Source organism: Anabrus simplex, chromosome 2, assembly GCF_040414725.1.
Source record: "Anabrus simplex isolate iqAnaSimp1 chromosome 2, ASM4041472v1, whole genome shotgun sequence".
NCBI lineage: Eukaryota > Metazoa > Arthropoda > Insecta > Orthoptera > Tettigoniidae > Anabrus > Anabrus simplex.
In genome coordinates this window covers 620835285-620858847 of record NC_090266.1, presented here as the reverse complement: position 1 = coordinate 620858847, position 23563 = coordinate 620835285, and positions in this window count along the sequence as shown.

Below are 23563 nucleotides of genomic sequence, written 5' to 3'. Positions count from 1 at the left end.
TCAGGATTAAATACTGAAGTCGAAGTTCCACTCCGTTCAGAGAGGCCAGCCATAGTCCACACGTCACCTGTCCGCAATCCTCCGCTGTGTAATGGAGTCAACCTTCCACACACTGCACTAGACGTTACATTGCAATCTGCAACGTACTGTACTACGCGGACATGGAAAGACTTAGTTGATGACGTCTGTTCTAATATACATTGCTGCCCCCTCGGTGTACGGGTAGCGTGACTGCCTCTTGCCCGGGGGCCCCGGGTTCAATTCCCGGCCGGGTAAGGGAATTTTACCTGGATCTGAGGGCTGGTTCGAGGTCCACTCAGCCTACGTGATTATAATTGAGGAGAGATCTCATGGTGATATGCCGGCCCCGGTCTAAAAAGCCAAGAATAACAGCCGAGAGATTTCGTCATGCTGACCACACGATACCTCGTAAATATGCAGGCCTTCGGGCTGAGCAGCAGTTACTTGGTAGGCCATAACCCTTGGAGTTTAGTTTGGCTTTGGTTATAATATATATTACAGTATTTACTCTCACAAGTGATATCGTGATAGCTGCTATTTGGCTGTGGAGTGTGGAATAGTAGGGGATATGTGGAGGATGTATCACGGCACTCTCACTATGAATATTAGGTCATAAGCAGGGTTGGGATTTTTAGGTGCAAATTTCAGATAAGAAAGGAAGGGAAAAGGTGCTAAAATAAGGTAGACAAAGGGATAAAAAGGTGCTGGTTTATTCAACTATTTCAACGATTTCTTTTTTTTCTATCTTAGTTTATTGAATTACGAACAAGTACATCAAATTATCACTCATCAAAAGAAGGGAAAAACATGAAGCTGTTGTACTTCAAGACATTGAGCATCTCTACATTTTTAAAACTCTGTTTCTATTAGGATACAGAATGTCTTTGTAGATCCACATCCACAGAAACCAGTGGGGCAAAACTTTTATTCACTCGGAATGGCAACTCTACAGTTGTGGCGAATTCCTCAATGTTTGGATTCTTCTGAGGACTAGACTCAAGTTTGCTTTTGGCAAAGCCATCCAACAGCTCCCTCACGGGAGTAGAAATATCCCATTGTTTTCCCTTTTCCAGACTTCTTTTTCTAATCGTTTAATAACTGCAGTCAGGTACTTGTAACTATGGACACAATATAGTTCTGTCTGCAAATTATGTATTTTCTCCGGTAACAGAATTTGCTGTGCCTTGGAAATTGCACCTGCGTCGGCCGGATCCAAAGAAAGCACAAACCCTCTAATTTTGTCAAAATTCTCACACAACATAGCAGCACACTCAATCCACGATCCCCAGCGAGTAATAACTGGGAGATTTGGTAGGTGCAGGCCAGTGGCTTCCCTGTAGGCAACAACACGACTCGGAACTTTTAGTAGAATCTTCTTCAGGGCAGCGATGAATTGATTTGCGATGTCGTATTCATTCCTTATGGATTCACAAACCCTGTGAAGGGTATGAACCAAACATGTCACATGCTTCAACTTAGGAATTGGTTAACAGATGAGACTATGTATGGAGCTTGGTCCGTAACCACAAGAAGAAGTTTTTCAAACTCGATACAAATAGGCCAGAATTTTTGGCATAAGTCCGTAATTGATTGCATTACTGTTCTGGCATTGGATTTCTGCAGCTCATACATTTTTAACAACATGGTATTAACGTTCTCACCTGCTAAGGGAAAACTAAAGTGTTCAAAACCTATCGTTCCATTGAGTCTATGGTTTCATCCACAATGATTTCCACATCGGAATCAGACACTTTTCCTTGATACTTTGTATGGTTTCTTGGTAAACTGGCTCCATGTAGTTTTTCTTAAAGTACTCTCATCGGGCATTGATATCTTTGTGTATTTTTCAAGAAATACCTTGAAGGCTGGATGGTTCACCTTATTGAGTGGAATTCCTGCTTGTGTAAGAGCTGCATACAAATCAATGTTTAATTCCTTCAAATTTTGGCTTTTTGAAGAACTGTGTTGAAACGCATTTCGTAATAGAGGTTGCCGCGATTTGTTTGCTTGAAGAGTTAATTTGATGTTTAGAGCTGGAAATGTGTTGTTTGATGCGAACTCGCTGGTGTTTTTCATCTAACAAAATTCTTGAATCACAAATAGTACATCGCATAACAGTTCCATCAGTGTCTACGAAATCTTGTTTGAATTCCTGAGCCAGAGTAATAAGTCTGGCGATGGACACCTTCGGCATGGTAAAATTTAGTAGTACACTCGTTTAGTAATGTAACAAAGTGCTAACACCAGTTCACTTGCTAACTCAATGAAACTATCACACAACTCACTCTTGCGCTCACTCGCTCACTTGCTGTCCACACTCTCTTATAACACAGCGACAGTTACCAGAATGTTCTCATTCATGCTGGAACTGCAGTCTCAGCGTTTTCTAGTAGCTTCGAGCAGAACCCAGTCTCAATTCTTGGAACTACGCGGGTGCGGTTGCTGACATCTCTACGTCATCAGCCTCCGCCTCCATACGAACAGATGACGACTCTCACAGTAACAAAACCACATTCACAAACAGCAGGCTACTGATTATGGTGTGATAGAATCACTCATTGTCAACTGCATTATTGCGGGCCACATTATAGCGGTAAAGTGAGAGAAAGAGATTTTGTCGAACTCACAATTATTTTCCATTGTTGTAGGTGTGCTTTCAACTCCCGCACGGTGTTTACTGAAAGAGGTAGGCTTACTATTTGCACGTACACTGTAACGGTTCAAATCCCGTTACAAGATGATATCTGTATTTTTATTATTGTATGATTTTATCTGTACTTTATTATTATTATTATTATTATTATTATTATTATTATTATTATTATTATTATTATTATTATTATGTCAGTATTATTATTATTATTTTATCTGTGATATTGTTACTATTATTGTAATTATCCGTTTTATTTAATTCGATTTTGCAATTGCCTGTTGCTTGCAAGATTGTACTTAGATGTATGCATATATACGTATGTGTAGTATAACACTCAATACCTGTACAGTGAGAATTGTTGTATATATCAGAGACTGGGTATGACGTTGGTGCATTGTGCAATATTGTTGGCGATTCTGCCAAGTCATCGCCACTCCATGGCTATGTCATCGTATTTATTTAGAATATGCGCTCAGAGAGTTAGCCGCCGCAGGGCTATTTCACCACTGTCTGTAATATCTGTCGCGTAGGTGGGAGTATGTCATTGTTATTTCTGGAGATTACGTAGTTGTGTCAACCAACGTCTATATAAGGTAGCTCCATATTGTAGCGTCAGTCATTAGTTATACGGATGCAGTACAGTGAAGTAGTCTACTAGATCAAGAGGCCTTAGTTGGTCAGTCAACCAGTGTGAACGAGAGATGGTGAAGACTCAGTGAGCCATTATTGATCATTGAGAGAGTGAGACCAAATGGTTGGTCCGTCACTTAGTGGAAGACGCGGACGCAAGGCTTACCAAGGAGTCAGAGAGGGCAACCCTGGACCTGCCAAGAGGTCATACCATATTGACTTACAAAGAAGTCAGATGATATGGAGAAGAAGCAGTCTCAAGGATGTATCACCACGTTAGGCGTGACACATCTACAGTAAACACCAGAGCAATGGATTACGTCGTAATTACACTCAAAGTGTTGAAGGTACAGTCAAGTGAATCAGTGAGGGAAATATTTCGTATAAATTGTTAAATGTCCGGTCAAGAAGAATCTAAATTCATGCCTAGTTTCTTTCAGTTGCAATGTCATAATTTCATATTTTCATCTGTTTTATCGCAACAAGACTCACTATTTTTTGATATATTATTTAAAGAATATATATTGTTCTATCAAACGAATTCATAGTTTCATTTCATTGACAGTAAAATATCTTAACCTCAAAATTAATGGGGAAACCGAACGCCAATCTCCTTTTCCCAGAACTTATATGGTATGTTGTCAAAAGTAAGCTTATTACCCCACACCCTAGAGATAGTCAAGAGTCATTCTATTATTGCTGTACTGAGTGACAGCTGGCGCCCTTCAAATAACGTATGTGTAAGTAAGTGTGAGTACAAGGTTCGACGAATGTGTATTTTATTTAATGAATATTAATTTTCATAATTTCCATTTTAAATGCAGATATACAGATTTTTCAAGTTAAATGCAGGTTTATATATGTTTGTAAAGTATAGTCAGACAGTTAGGAAGTTCACAACACAGCAAGCTGAGGAGCCGTTAATTGAAAGTTAAATATTTTATATTGATTAGAAATCTTATAGAATAAACTTGTATTAAACTAAAAAGAAAAACAAGGGGGAAAGTGTATTATGGGCATGGTTCGAGGAAAAGGGGATAGAGGTCCCCAAAAAGAGAAAAAGGTATGTGAAAAATGCCTCTTTTCACAACTAGAAACAAAATTTCAGACTGTGATATCTTTCTGAACAGCCTTCATTTATCCTAAAAAAAGGGCGCGCACCTAAAATCCTAACCCTGGTCATGAGAGAACCATTCACTGTCAGGCGAAAGGGATTTTCTCGGCATGGGTATCACGCCTTTCTTTAATGCAGGTTCGTCCATATAGATTTTAGAATGTACTTTATATCTTAGAGCAATCCCAGTCCAAGTAGAAACATTTTAATTAAGTCATCATTCATCAGCGCTACGTAGGAAGGTGATCATTACGTCGTCCTTAATTCCTAGATAAAGCTACAAAAACAAACAGCAGAAGTCTGTGCCATCGTTCTGTAGTACGACAATCAGATATTCAGGTGTCTGTCTGGCTCCTATCGACTCATCGATTAGGGAAAGAAGCAAGAGAAAGGACATGAAACTTTTAGCAGTACACCTCACTGGAGCGACTCGCGGGAGAAAAGCGACTCTTCTTTAGCTATGTGACATTTTTCGTTCTATACTATCTAAAGCATGTTTTATGCTAGAAGCCTGAAACACTCCATAAAAGAGTAGTTTCCTTGAGTGTAGTTCCCTTACTTTGATACCAACTACATGAAAAGCAGTAACCTTTGATGACAATAATTTGAAACTCCCTTTCGAAAGCCATAAATACTAGGATGAGAAATGATCAAATATCTGATTTGGAATTATCGCATTTTGATCGCGGTTCTTAAGATTTATCAAAGTATCTACTAAACTTCTGCGCTTTTATACTTGGAAATAAACAACATCGTAAGATTATCAGCTTCGTATTGTTGATTTCTGTTAGTCTCTATAGATGTAACAGACAGCTCGTCGAGATATACGCATATTCTATGGAATGTGGCTCTGAATATTTTGCGAGGCGGTATTCAGAAAATTTGATGTTTCCCTTATTTTGGTAAGCCGGTTAGCACTTCTGTTTCAATTTTTTATTTCACGTATGAATTAATACCCTGGAATGTACAAAGTATTTAAATTGAGTTGTAAATTATGTTTTCATTGCTCGAATGTGTTACTAAGAACTATGGAAGCATACTGCAAATTATTGACATTCCCTGTACTATCTTGACAAGATTTTCGTGACCCGGACTTCAGTTTTTATTTCGACATCCTTGGTCTACTCTGTATCCTAGAGATCTTGAGGCATGGTGAAGGGAGAGAGACTGAGGAGTAGTGACAAAGGGTTGGTTGCCACTGAAATATCTATCTCCTCAAGCGAGGCAAGGTACAGGCTAGTTTTATTTGAACGCAATTGGTATTGAGTGTAAATCATGTGAACTATGCATATTTTTCCACCTTTATGAATTATGATCATGTTATATTTATTTATACAAATTTGTGCTCATGAAGAAATTCCCTACAGTAACTACGAAACAGCATAAGACAGGGGTGTTGTTAATGACCTAGAAAAATCCCGCGCAAGTACTGTCCTAGCCGCACAAAATTTCCTCTTGAATGACTGATTAGTTCGTATGCATGTGCGTTATTAGGGTCTCCGTGAAACTAACAAAAAGTAGTGTTAAATAGTAGGGGAGATGCTTGAACCTTGAGCCATTCTATTATGTTTGAATATGAAGCAGGGAATGTCACTTTCTAATACTATACAGAGCGCCTAAAGAGGTTTGCGTATAGTGTACAGAATTGCCTACTATGTACGAAGGAGGTCAGATTAGTTTCTTAGAACAATCACGAAAAACACGTGCCTAGAAACTATTTCATTATTTTTTCCAAAAAAAGCATATTACTTTAACCTTGACTGCTATTGGCTTTACGTCGCACCGACACAGATATGTCTTATGGCGACGATGGGGCAGGAAAGGGCTGGGTGTGGGAAGGAAGCGGCCGTGGTCTTAATTAAGGTACAGCCCCAGCATTTTCCTGGCGTGAAAATGGGAAACCACGGAAAACCATCTTCAGGGCTGCCGATAGTGGGGCTCGAACCCACTATCTCCCGAATACTGGATACTGACCGCACTTAAGCGACTGCAGCTATCGAGCTCGGTTTAACCTTGATTGTAACTATTGTAATTTACTGACAGTTAGGAGGATTTACTGTACCATTTCATATTGCGACGACATCCATGTTGACAACTATAATTTTTCCTAGAAATAAACGAGTTTGGGTTATACCTATAACTACTCCTTTAAAAATGGGACAGGCTTGAACCTTGAGCCACCTACGAGGCTAGTACCTATAGCAAAGTTTTTGCAGAAATTAATATTTGGTTGCAATTAGGCACTGTTTATTATTGTTACGGAGATTCCGTGGCTGGCAGAGGTGAAAGAAGGTGCGGACATGAACGGGTCTGTCTACTACAATCAAAAGATTATTTAAAAGCTTTAAAATCAAGATTATATTTCTTTTCGACTTTTCTTTTTTTTCCAAATGAAAGACATTAAGAAACCCAGTCGCTCAGCGACAGTACAAGATTTCAGGTACAGTAATTGAATACAATTTTCCAAGTGTTATTTGAGCACTCTTGCTCCATACACCCAAAAGTTAAGGAGACAGACCTCCCAATTTCCTTTACAGAGCATATCTACAAGGATAGAAATAGCATCTACTATTATAAATGTCTAGAAGACTGAGCTCCTAACTTAATATCATTACTGCCTTATCGAGGCAACATTCAACTACCAAAACTTACACTTTCAGGCCTCTCAAGGCACAACATCCATTTTACAATACAAACAGAGTTCACTGTCTTGAACTCTCACTAAACAGCTTAACCACTTAACTGAAATAACAGGAGTATCGAATACTCATTCTACCGGGCCTTGGAGGGAAGGAAAAAAAACACAGGTTAAGGTTATGGCCCCAAAACCAAAATGATGCGGAGGCAGATATTTGCACTCCTTGAAATTTGCGCCCAAGATTAAAACCCTATTTGGGCTCCTGGACCTAAGTTACAGGGGCTAATCCTATTCTACTGAGGTGACTAGATGGAGAAAATTAAAGTTACAAGGATACAGAGAGAAAACGGTTACAAAAACATAGTCACATGAAATGCGAGTTAATAGGGAACGCGAGAGGGTGTCACACTCTCTGTTCCCGAATTTTGTCTAAGTTTCCAGGCTAGTTCCGAGATTTACATTCGAAGATGAAGTTTACATGATTGACGATTGGAAATTAAAGGTTACATACGGTTATAAAAGATAGGAAACCTTCCCTTCGGGTTAGCTTTCAGAGGTTATCACTAGTTGTTAAATGGCTGCATTTACCCTATTGCGCTGGACTGCTCGATGAAGGGCGAAACGCCCCCGCCTCCACTATTAGCACACATTCAGAACACTAGACGCTCAAGAAGACAAGGTAGCTAGAAAAGTTGCCAGCTTTTATACCCGAAAGGAAGGTTCGAGAGAGATCTGGACTAATGCCCGACACACCCCCAATTTTTATTGGCTAAATAAATATGTACAAGAAAACCTTGATTGGTTGAAAATTAAGTACCCAAAATTTCTGATTGGTTAATTTAGACGTTGGCGGAAAAATACTGAAGTGTTGACAACTGTGGTACACCAAAAACAAAAACACATCAACTCAGATTAGGAGACCTTAAAATAACAAATTACTTTATCAATTTAGTAGTGACATCTGTTGACCAACGTCCAAACTTCTTGCACTAGTTGTTTCAGGTTTTAAGAGTTAGATGTCAGTTCACAAGGCGCTTGATTTGAATGCACGGGGCGGGTGCACTCTCGCGGTAGAATTATAGATACCAAGGAGTATGGATTTCGTGCAACAGGAGTGTGGTCTATAAATGAAAATGTATTTCACATTTCTTATATCGTATGTAACAAACAGGCAAGACGAGGACGTGGAACGTACAGTAGAATTCGAATAGAATTCGGCAACAGAAGAATTCGGAACTTCTAACAGCACAACACACAACATGTAATAAAACATGTCGGACTGAATTGTTACGACCACTACCGAAAGTTCGGTTCACCCGGAAGTACGTTGGTCCGATTCCCCTTCAGGAAGTCGTAAAATTTAAGAAACGAGATTTCCACTTCCGGAGGTGCACATGGCCCTGAGGTCCACTCAGCCTACACCAAGCATGAGTACCAGGTTAATTCCTGGGAGCGAAGGCGGCCGGGCGTACAGCTAACCACGCTACCCCACCAAGTGCCGAGGTTACGGATAGTGGAAGCCCTTACCTTCCACCCTCCCAAGGGCCTTCATGGCCTGTACGGAGGTGACTTTGCTTTTTGTTCTCTTTTACTACCGAAAGTAAAATACCAAGAAACAAAAACAAAAGGAGAAAACCCAGAACGTCAAGGGTTTTAATCTGTTCGCCAGGAAAGCAGAGTGTACAGGAACTGCATGCTGTAAAGAAGAGGAAGGCAGATGACTATTCAGAAACAGCGCAATAAAAAAGACTCTCCAGAATAATCCACCTCAAGTAGTGATGATACTTCTCACTTTGCTTTTTGTTAAGAAATCTACTGTATTTCATCTTGACCCAATTGCTTACTTTAAAAAAAATTGTTTTTATCAGTCAGGGTTTCTGATTTTATGTGTAACATAACTGGTATATAATCAATATTTTTCATCTCTTTTCAATTAAATAACTACATTGCTGTCGATAAAGATTTTAAAAATATGTACCCAAAGGAACGGTCTTATAAGGCAGTAGCACTATACGCACGTGGTTGGGGTCTGTTTATGTTGAGCCACAAGCTCTCGGATAGAGAATAGGATCGAGTTTAGTCCTCACTTGTACGTGAGTTTATCATCTGAAGTATTTGTACCTGTGACTACTTCAAGCAATATTATTACAGTAGGCACAGGATATAAAATACTATTTAGATTGAATGTCAACAATTCCAAAAGAAAACGATATTCAAGTTTGTTGTCGATTGTTGCTGTGGTTCGGGATCAAATCTCTAGACTCTGTTCCTTCGTGCACTGCGTATTAGCACGCTTAGATATTTTCAACACTCAAAGCAGCGTTGTCGAAAACGGCCGCAACAGGCTTTCGCTCTTTACCTCTTCGTGCCCAGAGCTCGAAGATCTTCTCACCACGCTGGTTGTAAGACTGCTGTCAGTGGACAAAGCTCTGTTATTTAAACAATTACAATATAACATGGAATTGATCAGAATTCGCTTTTGCGTTTAGGTTTCACACACTAAAGAGATATAGTACAGTAACTTTCGAGAAACCGTTTCACCTGAAAAACGTCTAGCTGTAAGTTTGAGGTAAGCAATGTTCATTTTTAAATGGAAAGCTGGAGAATTTCTCCACTTCTACTTATTTTTTTCCAATTTTAACATTCATTTCCTAATTCCCAACCAGGCAAAGGAAATCTTCTCTTATCCCAGAGTATGTTTTGTAACAGCGAGAGGTAAAAGAAATAGCGGAAATGATTCTCTCTCATAGTGCGATAAAGCTTGGTTCGAGCGGCCACAGCACTCGGGAGAATGTGTGGAGTTTCGCTGTCAAGAATAATAACATTTATCTGAAATGAGAAACTTTATCTTTATTTTCTATAATTCGAACACCGGAGGCAATGGTTTATTATATACGGCACTTTTAGAACATATTTGACACAAAATAAGCAGTCGTAGATATGAAGTGATCGGACTGGAAAATATAAATATTGCTAGAGTTTTCAATAACAATTACACTATGAACTTGTGCTGTAAAGAATCTTCAGATATAAGCATCAAGCAAAGCGTTATAAAATGAGTGAGCTGTATACAATGAAATTATAAAATGAGTGAGCTATATACAATGAAATTATAAAATGAGTGAACTATATACAATGAAATTATAAAATGAGTGAGCTATATACAATGAAATTATAAAATGAGTGAACTATATACAATGAAATTATAAAATGAGTGAGCTATATACAATGAAATTATAAAATGAGTGAGCTATATACAATGAAATTATAAAATGAGTGAACTATATACAATGAAATTATAAAATGAGTGAGCTATACACAATGAAATTATAAAATGAGTGAACTATATACAATGAAATTTACCTGCCTCACCCATTTCTCTCGCCACCTCACTCCAGAGCAACTTCTGCACATCCCGCATGTGGTAATTAGACTCTCGCTGGTCCCACAGATACTTCTCATCTGGTACCAGAATTGTCAGATTTTCAGTATTGATGATAAAACGCAGCTCTTCGGCCGAAAAATCCAAACCAATCTGCATAGTTCGCAGTTCGCAGATATTCGTGCGTTCACTGACGCACAACGCCGGTTCCAATGGACGCAGTCGCGCTTAAATTCAGTGGTTTGGATCGTTCGGCCGTTTTGGTGCGTGTTCGTACGAATAAATCATCGCAAGTTTTCGCAGGTTTCCGCTTCCAGTGGACGACAGCCCTTACACTCTATGTGTTCTGGTGGCGTTCTTGTCATAACTGCTCTAACGAGGACGGAGTATATGAGCTCTTGTTCTGTAAGATAAATATTAGTGCTCAAAATTTGTAAGAGAAATGTATTCTCACAGGTAGGCCTACACGTTTTACAGTGTTATTTATCTGTTCTGGAATTCCGGATGATCAAAAGAAGAATTGGACCTTTACCAAAACCAAACCCCTTTGCACAATAGCCCTCGAAGGGCCTTGGCCTACCAAGCGACCGCTGCCCAGCCCGAATACCTGCAGATTACGATGTGACGTGTGGTCAGCACGACGAATCTCTCGGCCGTTATTCTTGGCTTTCTAGACCAGGGCCGCTATCTCACCATCAGATAGCTCCTCAATTCTAATCACGTAGGCTGAGTGGACCTCGAACCAGCCCTCAGGTCCAGGTAAAATTCCCTGGCCTGGCCGGGAATCGAACCCGACGCCTCCGGGTAAGAGGCAAGCCAGCTACCCCTACACCACGGGGCCGGCAATTGGACCTTTTTTCCTTCCAGTATAGTAGTGCTATAATCGATATTGATTCTGAAACTAATGAGCTCGATTTTGAAGAACTGTAAAAGCAGGATGGGAGTCATCGCATCATTACAGTCAGAAATATAACCAGGTAATAGTGATAGTGGGGAGATGCAGCTAACTTGGCTGAATGTTCAACGTAATAATCTTCCGTTCAGAGAGCCCTGGGTTCGATTTCAGGCTGGATTGGGGATTTTAATTGCATATGTTTAATTCTTCCTGCTCGGGGACTGATTGTTCTTGATTGTCTTCATCTACATACCCAACATCACATTATCAAGCACCACAGACACACACAATAGTGAATATATCCCTCCACCTAAGGTTGTTGTCATGAAGGGTATCCGGTCGGAAAACTGGGCCAAATCCACAAAACGTGCCGAACACAAGAAGTTGGGAAGATGTCAGGAATATGAGGAAGAAGAAGAAGAAGAAGAATAACAGTGATAGTGGAGGTACTGTTTTACGCGAATGACTTGTATTTACGGAAGTGAAGTGCGTAGGCGCAATGAATCTGATAATGATACGCATACTAATTTTAAATAATCAGGATGTTCCCAAAGATATTGCACACTAGTTAAACCCTTGCAAGACAAATGAAAGCATATTTTAGAAGGTTCATTCTATAGATTTGTAGCATGCAAGTTTCATGTACATTTACGTTACACCGTACGAAATAAATAATCCCGATAATAATAATAATAATAATAATAATAATAATAATAATAATAATAATAATAATAATAATAATAATAATAATTTCGTATGGCTATTTCTAGCCGAGTGCAGCCCTTGTAAGGGAGACCCTCCGATGAGGGTGGGCGGCATCTGCCAAGTGTAGGTAACTGCGTGTTATTGTGGTGGAGGATAGTGTTATGTGTGGTGTGTGAGTTGCAGGGATGTTGGGAACAGCACAAACACCCAGCCCCCGGGCCATTGGAATTAACCAATGAAGGTTAAAATCCCCGACCCGGCCGGGAATCGAACCCGGGACCCTCTGAACCGAAGGCCAGTACGCTGACCATTCAGCCAACAAGTCGGACAATAAATCCCGATGATAAAAGGTAACGTGGAGGTACTGACTGATTTCGTTGAAACTGGATCAAACGTTCAAATATCGACCTAGAACGATGGTTTAGGCTTAAAGTTGTACCGTGAACTATTGCTTATACTGACATCATCAGGGGACGAGAAAGAGAAACGTTCATAGCTCATTCAGCTTTACATGTTCTGTTCAAAATGGTTCAGTCGGTACAGCAATTATTTACGTATTCGCAGTTAATGTTTTAATAAATGGTGCAAATTTGAACGACCTTTGTGTCATTAAAATACTATCTTTGGGTGCGCAATTGTTCGCATTTCGGTTTTATAACTCCCACTTCTCCGTAACAGTATTCTTGCATGATCAACGAAGTTTGAGTGCTTGTCTCAAATTATAATTTGAATGGTTGATATAATTCACCGAGGCTCATTTGGCCTATGTCGCTCTTTTAATAATTTGGCCTTACCTCCTTTGCTAATATGCTAAATACAGCAGAAATATGATTGAACACCTCAATGACTTTGGAGTAATCGATCCTAACTTTCTGGGATTAAATTGTTGCCCACAGATAGCCGATTTTTCTGTCTTTATAAATGTAAATGCTCCCAATAGTAAATAGTATTACTCTGTAGACCGTTTCAATGTTAACTACTTCCCATTGAACATTTTACTCGTTATGAGATCCGTATGGACATCTAGCAGTTTATACTATTAAATTATATGCGTGCTGCCAATGTTTCTATATATACTGTTCAGGTTTTACTGTGTGACTGTATAACGTGTCAATGATTAACTCAGTTTCGAAAAAAGCACTTACCAAAACAATATTTACAATGACGGCTTTTTGGATAACATTAATACATTCAACTGATTACACAGTCACAATTTTGAGAGGGTTGATAAATACACGATGCGGAGAAGATATTCATCATTTATGGAAGTTTTATATGTCCGTCAGTTATTCTCCGAATAACCCTTCTGGGTAGATACGATCCAGTTTCCAGTTGACTGTGTTCGAAAAATAATCCTCTTTTTCTCACCAGATTTTATCTTTGTCTTGAGTGGTGTAAACATAGAATAATATAGAAATGTTATTGTGCAATACATTGAATTCTGAAGCGAATTCAAAAGCACCAATTGTGATTATGGAAACGAATTTTTGCCATTTTTATAAATATCAAGCTTAACCATGAAAGCTACGGGATCATATTCGTTTCATTTATCTAATTTTAGCATGCCACGTATAATTTTGAATTGACGTTCCGTGGTAGACGTGATCTTACTAATATAATAAGAATATCGTGTCTGTATCTTTGTCGAAATTTTGAGAGGGTTGATAGATATGCCATGCGGAGAAGATATTCATCATCTATGAAAGTTTTATCTGTCCGTCCGTTATTCGGTATGAATAAACACAAAACTGCTTATTCATTTTTCTTGAAATTCGTCGGGTTTAAAGTAGAGACACCCAGAAATTCGCTACGCTTGGTTTTATCTCAGTCTGTTAAATACGAGGTGCGAAATAGCATTTTAACATCGAGAATTACCAGTTCAGACAAAAAGAAGCGAACAACGAATCAGCTACTTCCCTCGCGGGCCACCAATACCGCACCCATACCCACTGTTGGTTTCATGCTAAGAATAGCGGTTGTGTTTGGTACTTTCTGGACTTTTTCTAGCTCCTTGAAATCTTAAGCTTTATTCTAGCACCACACACATTATTTTGAGACCTCACTTTTAGTAGTTTATCACTTGGAAGCGCCAGCACTAGAGTTTCTAGTCGATCGTAGCGTTGTGCCAACTTACAGCAATTTTCTGTGAGTTAATGGTTTCTCTACACTTCTACTCCCATCTTGCTGAAAATATTCAACTCCTATCAACAAATAAACAGAATCCAACATATTCAAACATAACATTTTTTTCCAGTTTGCTTTACGTCGCATGGATACAGGATGGGAAAGGGCTAGGAGTGGAAGGAAGCGGCCGTGGCTTTAAGTACAGCCCAGCATTTTTCTGGTGTGAAAATGGGAAACCACAGAAAACCATCTTCGGGGCTGCCGATAGTGGGGTTCGAATCATTATCTTCCGAATGCAAACTCACAGTTGCACGTCCCTAACAGCACGGCGAACTCGCTTGGTATCACATTTATGTTTCAACGAGGTGTAACGATTTAGAGATAATTCCTATCAGCAGTGCGTATTTTAAGCATTCTGATTCTATCTAACCTGAAGAATGTATAATAGGACACACAGGTGAGTACAAACAAGTTTTATGTAACTTAATACCCACTGCAACAGCAGGACAGATCCACATGTAACAGACGTAGAGTATTTTATGTGGCCCTGTATGGATTTGGACATGCCTGACTAAATGATCGAAGTAGGTTACTTGACGTGCTTCCTGTCTGGGGCTCGAGGTGTCCGATTAAACAATGGTGAAGAAGGTTTCTGGTTATATTGCCGTTCACGGTGCGAGTTAACTTCCTAGAAGGAGTGAACAAATACAGTACTCGATGTGTGCTACCCGTCAACTGTTCAAAATGTTGACTTATATAGGAGATATTTTACATACCTTTTATGTGAAATAAATCGGTTTTGTGGAATAATATTAAAAACAGAGATGATATTTAGATGATATACATTGTATTTCAACTGCAGTAGCCAAGATTAAAGGAAAGCGACAATATCCAATCTCTGTGCTTAAAACAGAAATTGTAAACCCATTAAGGGGAAACTAATGTAGTTTCTAATTTAATACGTCGGAACTAGTATCAAACTGCAGCTCAGGTTTTGGGTGACACAAAAGATACGTTTGTAAGAAATCACATCTAAAGAAAATAAGCAGTAAGTAAGTTTGACCAGATTAACACTTTGAAAAGTACGCAGAAGAGAAATATGAAGACAACTATGGTGGTGAACCTGCAAGAAATAACAGTTACTGAATGAGGGCATTAGTCAAATCCTCCTGAAGCATTATTGTTATATTTAAATATACGCCCTACTGATTCATTAACACACTGGATGTAACTTATTTTGTTTAGCATCATACAGACACTGCATTGAAGCAACGTTCTGACTTGGTGAAGTCTCATTAAGGGCTCTGCAAATTGTACCTAGTCAAGGTAGAACGGTCTCACGTATTTACCTTTACCAGCTACTTTTCTTGATGATAATTTGAATCAGGCTCCGGCTCCATTGTTTGGACTTTTACTTATCTCTAGGGCCGAGGAGACAAAACTTAATTAAAGTAAACAGAGTTCAATCACAAGCGTGAAAAGCCATCTCAAACTTGTGAAATAATTCCTTTGAAGAAGCAGGTCTTTTCTGTTATCAGTATTATTGCTGATATGCATTTCAGTATCGTTTTATGTATCATATTCAGGAGTGACCTGGATGACGTCTAACATATGGCTCGAGTAATCTTAAAGACATCATGCAGTTTCCATAAAGGTTGATGTTATTGCTTTCATATGAACACTCCACGGACAGCAGTCTCCAAATACAGTATATCTTCGTCGTAATATACAACTTATTAATATCAATAGCAATATAATTTACCTTCAAAATTAGTACAGTATTATCCTGACTTACTAGCTGTCATAACAGATTTTGAACAAGTGACAGATCTACCTATTTGTTCTATAACAATCATGAAACTAACAAGTAAGTTTTGGAAATCACTTCAATAGTTTTTCCAACATACTCAGATATATATTTGGAGCATTAAAACCGTCTGTGGCATAGTGGTTAGTGTGATTAGCTGCCACCCCGGAGGGCCGGCTTCGATTCCCGGCTCTGCCACAAAATTTGAAAAGTGGTACGAGGCCTGCAACGGGGTCCACTCAGCCTCGGGAGGACAATTGAGTAGAGGTGGGTTCTTTTCCCACCTCAGCCATCCTGGAAGTGGTTTTCCGTGGTTTTCCACTTCTCATCCAGGCAAATGCCGGGATGGTACGTAACTTAAGGCCACGGCCGCTTCCTTCCCTCTTCCAAGTCTATCCCTTCCCATCTTCCGTTTTTTTCTTTTTTGTTTGTTTGAACTAATACTTATCTCTAGGGCCGAGGAAACAAAACGCGATACTTAATTAAAGTAAACAGAGTTCAAAGCCATCTCAAAACTTGTGAAATAATTCCTTTGAAGAAGCAAGTCTTTTCCGTTATCAGCATTATTGCTGATACGCATTTCAGTATCATTTTATGGATCATATTCAGGAGTGACCTGGATGACGTCTAGCATATGGCCCCTGTTCAGCATAGCAGGTGAGGCCGCCTGGGCGAGGTACTGGTAATCCTCCCCAGTCGTATCTCCCGACCCAGAGTTTGAAGCTCCAGGACAGTGCCCTTGAGGTGGTAGAGGTGGGATCCCTCGCTGAGTCCGAGGGAAAAACCGACCATGGAGGGTAAACAGATAAAGAAGAAGAAAAAGAAAAAGCATTAAAAATGGGCGAGTTGTCTGTGCTGTTAGGGGCGCTCAGCTGTGAGCTTCCATCCGGAAGATAGAGGGTTCGAACCCCACTGTCGGCAGCCCTGAAGATCGTTTTCCGTCTTTTTCCCATTTTCACACCAGGCAAATGCTGGGGCTAAACCTTAATTAAGACCACGGCCAATTCCTGTCCACTTCTAGGCCTTTCCTATCCCATTGTCACGATAGGATCTATCTGTGTCGGTGCTATGTAAAGCAAATTTAAGAAAGGAGAATTAAAATCAAATACTATCAAACCAAACCCCATGGCACTACAGCCCTTGAAGGGCCTGGGCCTACCAAGTGACCGCTGCACAGCCCGAAAGCCTGCAGATTACGAGGTGTCGTGTGGTCAGCACGACGAATCCTGTCGGCCGTTATTCTTGGCTTTCTAGACCGGGGCCGCTATCTCACCGTCAGATAGCTCCGCAATTTTAATCACGTAGGCTGAGTGGACCTCGAAACAGGCCGCAGGTCCAGGTAAAAATCCCTGACCTGGCCGATAATCGAACCCGGGGCCTCCAGGTAAGAGGCAGACACGCTACCCATACACCACGGAGCCGGCACAAATACTATCAGTGTAGCATAAAATACACCCACTTTAAGCACCAATTTGCAAACCCGAAATCCGTGGGATCACTTTCATACTACATGCGAGCTAACCAATCTTTGAATTACATTTTGAATCTGATAAAAATTCTATTTTTTTTTCTGCGTGGGATATTACTTAAATATAACAACAAATTGAACGAACGTTAACACTTTTATACCAAATCCAAGAATGCTGGAGAATGTAAAGTCCTAAGACACATTTTCTTATTGTTATTCAGACAGAGTTCGTAATCTTTATGATATAAACTTATATATAAATCACCACTTTCGACGTGTGATTTCAAAATAGTATCAGACTGTTCATTTTTACAGCGTCGAGAGCTGTTTTCTAAAGCAGAGTGGGGAATTCTATTTGTCGTGAGTTCTTCAACTTATTTCCAGCTTGTAATGCAAAAGAATACATCACCCAACAGAGATTCGATTCTCCGCCACCTCGTAGAGTAAAACGGAACGTCGAAATTGACACAGAGACAGCGAAAATGGCGTCAAATGAAAATGCTTGAAGACGGTAGCTGAGGCCAAACGATGATGATAGTTATTATTATTATTATTATTATTATTATTATTATTATTATTATTATTAATTTCAAAGAAAAGTAAAGAAATTATTTTTATTTCCCTCTAAACTTTAATAAGTCCACAGTCCTTCAGCAATAGAGGAGCTGGTGATTAATATATGTTTTGCCTGCCACCCGAGAAGATCTTCACTATAGTGTAGAACAATATTTGTTCTGTAAAAATATCGTGTACATTGGAAAGGAATAGGATATGGTATAACACTGCAATGGCGACATTCACTGCATGAATCTGTAGTAGGAAAGAGCCACACGAACTGGACTATTCATCAGTAACGGTTTTCTATTTATTATTTCTTGTTTTACGTCGCACTGACGCATTCAGGTCCTATGGCGACGATGGGAAAGGATAGGGTTATGACTCAGAGGGAAGCAAACGTGGTCTTCATTAAGGTCCCTTGCTTTAAAAATAGGAAAACACGGAAAACCATGTTCTGGGCTGACGATGGTGGGGGTTTGAACCCACAATCAGCGAATGCAAAATCATCCTTAGTTGATCGAAACCACGCAGACAATTCTCACGGTAAGAATTGTATTACTTGAGCTAGCATTTGTCCACTGTTTCACGTGCAAGAACATTTGTTTTGTGTCCATTTATAGAACTAAAGAACAGCGCAAATTATGTGAAAATTTGTTCAAGAGTTCTTTAGCAATGGCGGAAGACTTTGAATTCTGTTAATTTGTTGATAGGATAGGATGAAGCTGTGGTAGGAGAGAGCCACATAAACTGGACTATTCATCAGTAACTGTTTTCTATTTATTGTTTCTTGTTTTACGTCGCACCGACGCATTCAGGTCCTATGGCGACGATGGGACAGGATAGGGTTATGACCATGGGCACCCGCAAGGGGGGGCAAGGGGGGCACTTGCCCCCCCCCCTGGAAATCTAAAGATGTTGATGTTCAATTGTTTAATATCATACCAGATTATTTCATAAACTGAAATTACTGACAGTCATCTAGCATATGTTATAACTGGAAGTTTCTGTAAACAATTTAATGTTGCTGACGTTATATTGGTTTTTATATTCAAGAAAATTGTTAATGTGCCCCCCCTGGAAAGGATCCTGCGGGCGCCCATGGTTATGACTCAGAGGGACGTTTCAAGACAATTGTGTGGCGCTAGCATGAAGTACTTAGCCTTGGATTCTCCGCAGCGAGCAGAAGGCGAGAAGATACCACACATAACCGCTATTGTTAGCAAGAAACCAACAGTGGACACGAGTGTGGTATCGAGGGAAGTTGCTGACTCATTGTTGACTTCTCTCTGTCAGAGAATCGGTATTCTAGAGAATAACAATGTCATCTCAGATCCTACTTAACGGATTGAGATAAAATTAAGTGCAAAGACATTCTGGATGTGTGTACGTTGATACTGGCAAGTTTTATGACGCAGTTTTTCCTTTTAACCATCCAAACCAACAGGCAAAGCTTTTAAAGTATGATGGATATCGCCTGTGCATCGTGTATACTCTCTACACTCTCAAGATTGCGGCAACAATGGGTTGTATGGGCAAAAGGTACACTTTTATTATATTAATAAAATATATGTGTAAAGCTCTGTCTATTCTATTTCGATCTGACAGTTTAGCTGTAATTCTGGCCTACGTTCCATCAATATCTCATAAACATAGAATTTTGTCGCATTTTTACGATTTCAAGATGGTATTATTATTACATGCATTAGGAAAGCTTATTTGCAATTTGCCCACAAATTGCTAATATTTAATTTATGGTTAAATATTAAGTACGTGGTTTTAATCATTTTTTCATTATTGCTTCGTCAAAGGTAGGTCTTATGGCGCCGATGGGATAGGAAAGGGATAGGATTGGTAAGGAAGCGACGGTGCCCTTAATTAAGGTATAGTCCCGGCATTTGTCTGGTGTAATAATAATAATTTCGTGTCGCTATTTCTAGTCGAGAGCAGCCCTTGTAAGGCACACCCTGCGATGAGGGTGGGCGGCATCTGCCATGTGTAGGTAACTGCATGATATTGTGGTGGAGGATAGTGTTATGTGTGGTGGTGAGTTGCAGGAACGGTGGGGACAGCACAAACACCAAGCCCGAAAGCCAATGGAAGTAACCAATGAAGGTTAAAATCCATGACTTGGCCGGGAATTGAACCCGTGACCCTCTGAACCGAAAGCCAGAACGCTGACCATTCAGCCAACGAATTGGACATTTGTCTGGTGCGAGTGAACTTAATGTAATCCGTAGTTCAATGGAAACTGTAAATACCCACCTCTACATTTAGTGATACCAAGAACTGTATAAAGTATTTACTTTTTTAAAGATGATTCTTATCATCCGAATGTTAAAATACTGTAAATCATTCACAACGAATATCCATCCCTCGCTACGTCTTATTTTAATTATGAGACGTTTAAGAGTTGTATTTACAGAACAGCTTCGTTTTAAAACAATAGTTACCTCCTACGGAATTCAAAATATGAAACCCCACTTTACTCAAATCCACATTATCCACTATCCAGATGGATGAATTAATATTATTTCCATGCATGGATATGACATAGTCTGTCGAGGTGTGATGGATATTTGTCAAGTGAAATGCGAGAATATCAGTCTTGGTTTTAGTGTGTTATACAGACTGCTATTAAACATCAAGGAGTTCATAAGCTTATTCTCCTCGTATTTTGCAATAGAATGCTTTCCGTTACATACCCTACAACATTGTTGGTGATGGTGAGGTAGGGAGGCAGTGACTTGTGTTCTAGGTTTTCAAGATTTTTAGTAGATATAGTGATGTTTGCCTGAATAGGATGCAATTATTTTAAACTGTAAGTAATCTTGTTTAAACTGACGTAAAAACATTTCAATTGTAGTTCAACTAAGTGTTCAAAATTAGTTCTTAAACTGTAGGGAGATTCAGTGCAATCCATAATAGTGTTTACAAAGTTGCTACCAACATAGTGTGTTAACATTTCTGTGGCGTCAAGAGAACTATCGATTGTTACAAACTACTACCAAATTCAATGTTCGATGTTTTCAAGGAGTAAAAGTGTATTGTATTGAATCGATTATAACGAGCAGAGCCAACATTACGAAAGCTTATCTGTACAGAGCACAAGTAAAATGAGTGTGTGTGGAAATTGTTAAAAAACTGTGGCACGTCAGGATGTAAATGGAAAAATTCAGTGCAAGTTATGCACTAATCTATTTCATAGTGCATATGTATATCTTATGGAGGAGTATATGAAAAACTTGCGATCAAATGATGAGATGTGGTTTTGTAGTAATTGTGAGAAAACTCCCCGTGGTAATGTGAGTGATCAGGAGGGCAGTAAAGTTATAGAAACTGCACCGACTGTAAGCGAGATATATAGACTTCTGCTTTCAATTAGTAAAGAAGTTAAGGAATTGTGTAAGAATCTTGAGGTAGAGCTCGGTAAATCACTGAACTCGGCTCATGAGAAACTGGAGGAAAACTTTATTCCACTTATGAGTCATGGAGAAGAAATGAAATCATGTAAGGAAGTTATGGAAAGCTTTAAATCAGAGCACTGCGCATTAAAGAACAAGATCAGCAACTTACAGCAACAAATAAATGATCTAGAGCAATACGGAAGGTGGAATACACTGGAAATACATGGGTTTCTTGAAACGCCAAATAAAGATGTGATCTCCTTAGTGAACAATGTAGGTCGGGCATTAGATCTTACTGTGGCTGAAAATACGATTGACACATGTCATAGGTTAAAAAAGCCAGTAAGTCAACCTCACGCAGGAGTTATTGTGAAATTTGTTAGAAGATTTTACAGGGATATGTTTCTCCAGAGGCGTAAGATTAAACGTAACTTGAGCTGTACTGATATAGGACTTACCACTGGGGGCCTATCTATATTAACCAAAATCTCACTTTAAACAGAAGGATTATTTTCAGTAAAGCCAGAATGGTAAAAAGGGAGAGAGATTTTGCATATTTATGGGTGGATAATGCAGGAAATATTAAACTTAGGAAGAAAGCAAGTGGCTCTTATGTACTGTATATACTCTTGGAACGATTGATGATGTTGAGAATTTGGCATAGTATAGATGGCTATAAGGGTAAATCGTTATCATTTTACTATCAGAATGTTAGAGGGTTGAACACCAAAATAAGTGATATATATACACAAGTGTCCTTGCTAGTAATTATGACGTGATCATGGTGACAGAGTCATGGTTGACGGAGAACGTATATGATTGGGAAATATTTGATACAAGATATAATCTTTGAACAAATACTTTATGTTAAAATATTTAACCATATCAAACCATACGTATCAGCATTTCAGAATAGGTTTTACCCTAAGCGTTCTGCTACGACTAATCTTATGAACTTTATTTAGGATGTTTCTGATTCAATGAATGAAGGGCTTCCTATCGATGCAGTTTATACTGATTTTGCAAAAGCTTTTGATAAAATTGATTATGGTATACTTTTGAGTAAATTAACATTATTTCGTTTATCTTATGAGTTTTTGAAATTAATTTCTTCATATCTGTCAGACAGATATATTATGCACAAAATACTTCATTCCAGTTCAAAGTTAATTCTGGAGTCCCTCAGGGCTCAAACCATGGTCCATTGTTCTTTTTATTATTTATAAATGACTCACCGAAAGTAATAAAATATTAAAAATACTTACTCTTTGCTGACGACCTAAAGATTGAAAAATAATTACTGGGTATGGTGATGTTATGGAATTGCAAACCAATCTGAACAACTGTTACAAATGATGTGTTGCAAACAGGCTGTTTTCAATATTAAAAAGTGTTTTGTGATAACATTTTCTCGAAATAAGAATGCGTCTGTGCGTAAATATAGTATAAATGCTGAGATCTTGCAGAGGTGTAATTTAGTACACGATATGGGTGTTATGCTTGATTCAAAACATTCATTCAACAGTCAAATTCATAAAATTACAAATGATGGATTTAAACAATTAGGATTTATTAGAAACACTCGGGAACTTAGGGATGATTATACTTTAAAAATCTTATTCAGTTACCTTGTTAGAAGTAAACTTGAGTATGCATGTGTAGTGTGGGCTCCTCAGTACATGTGCACAATTAACGAAATAGATTTACATACAAAAAAGATGTTTATATTTTAAAACATATAACCCATCATATCATCCAGAGTTTCTTATAGAACTCTATTAAACGAATTTGGCTTAATGCAGCTCAGTACACGTCGAATAAAAGCTCAACAGGTATTTGTGTACAAGACAGTTAATGGAATAATAGATAACCAACAGTTTCTTAAAAGAATCAACTTCAGTACTGTACCAGGAACAGTTGTTGGGCTCTTGAGCATGGTAAAGGTCTCAGGTGGTGTGCGGTACTTTGGAGCCGGTGCAGAGAAGGAATTTCGCAGGGCGAAATAATAGATGGTATAATTTTCCTGATGAATTTATTCAAGATCTGAATGAAAATCACCCTGCTTTTATCTCGCATTTAAGCTCTTGAAACTGTGTTGAAAATATATTCTTTCATTGACATGATCTATTCAAAAATAAAATTCAGAACTCTTAAATGAATGTTG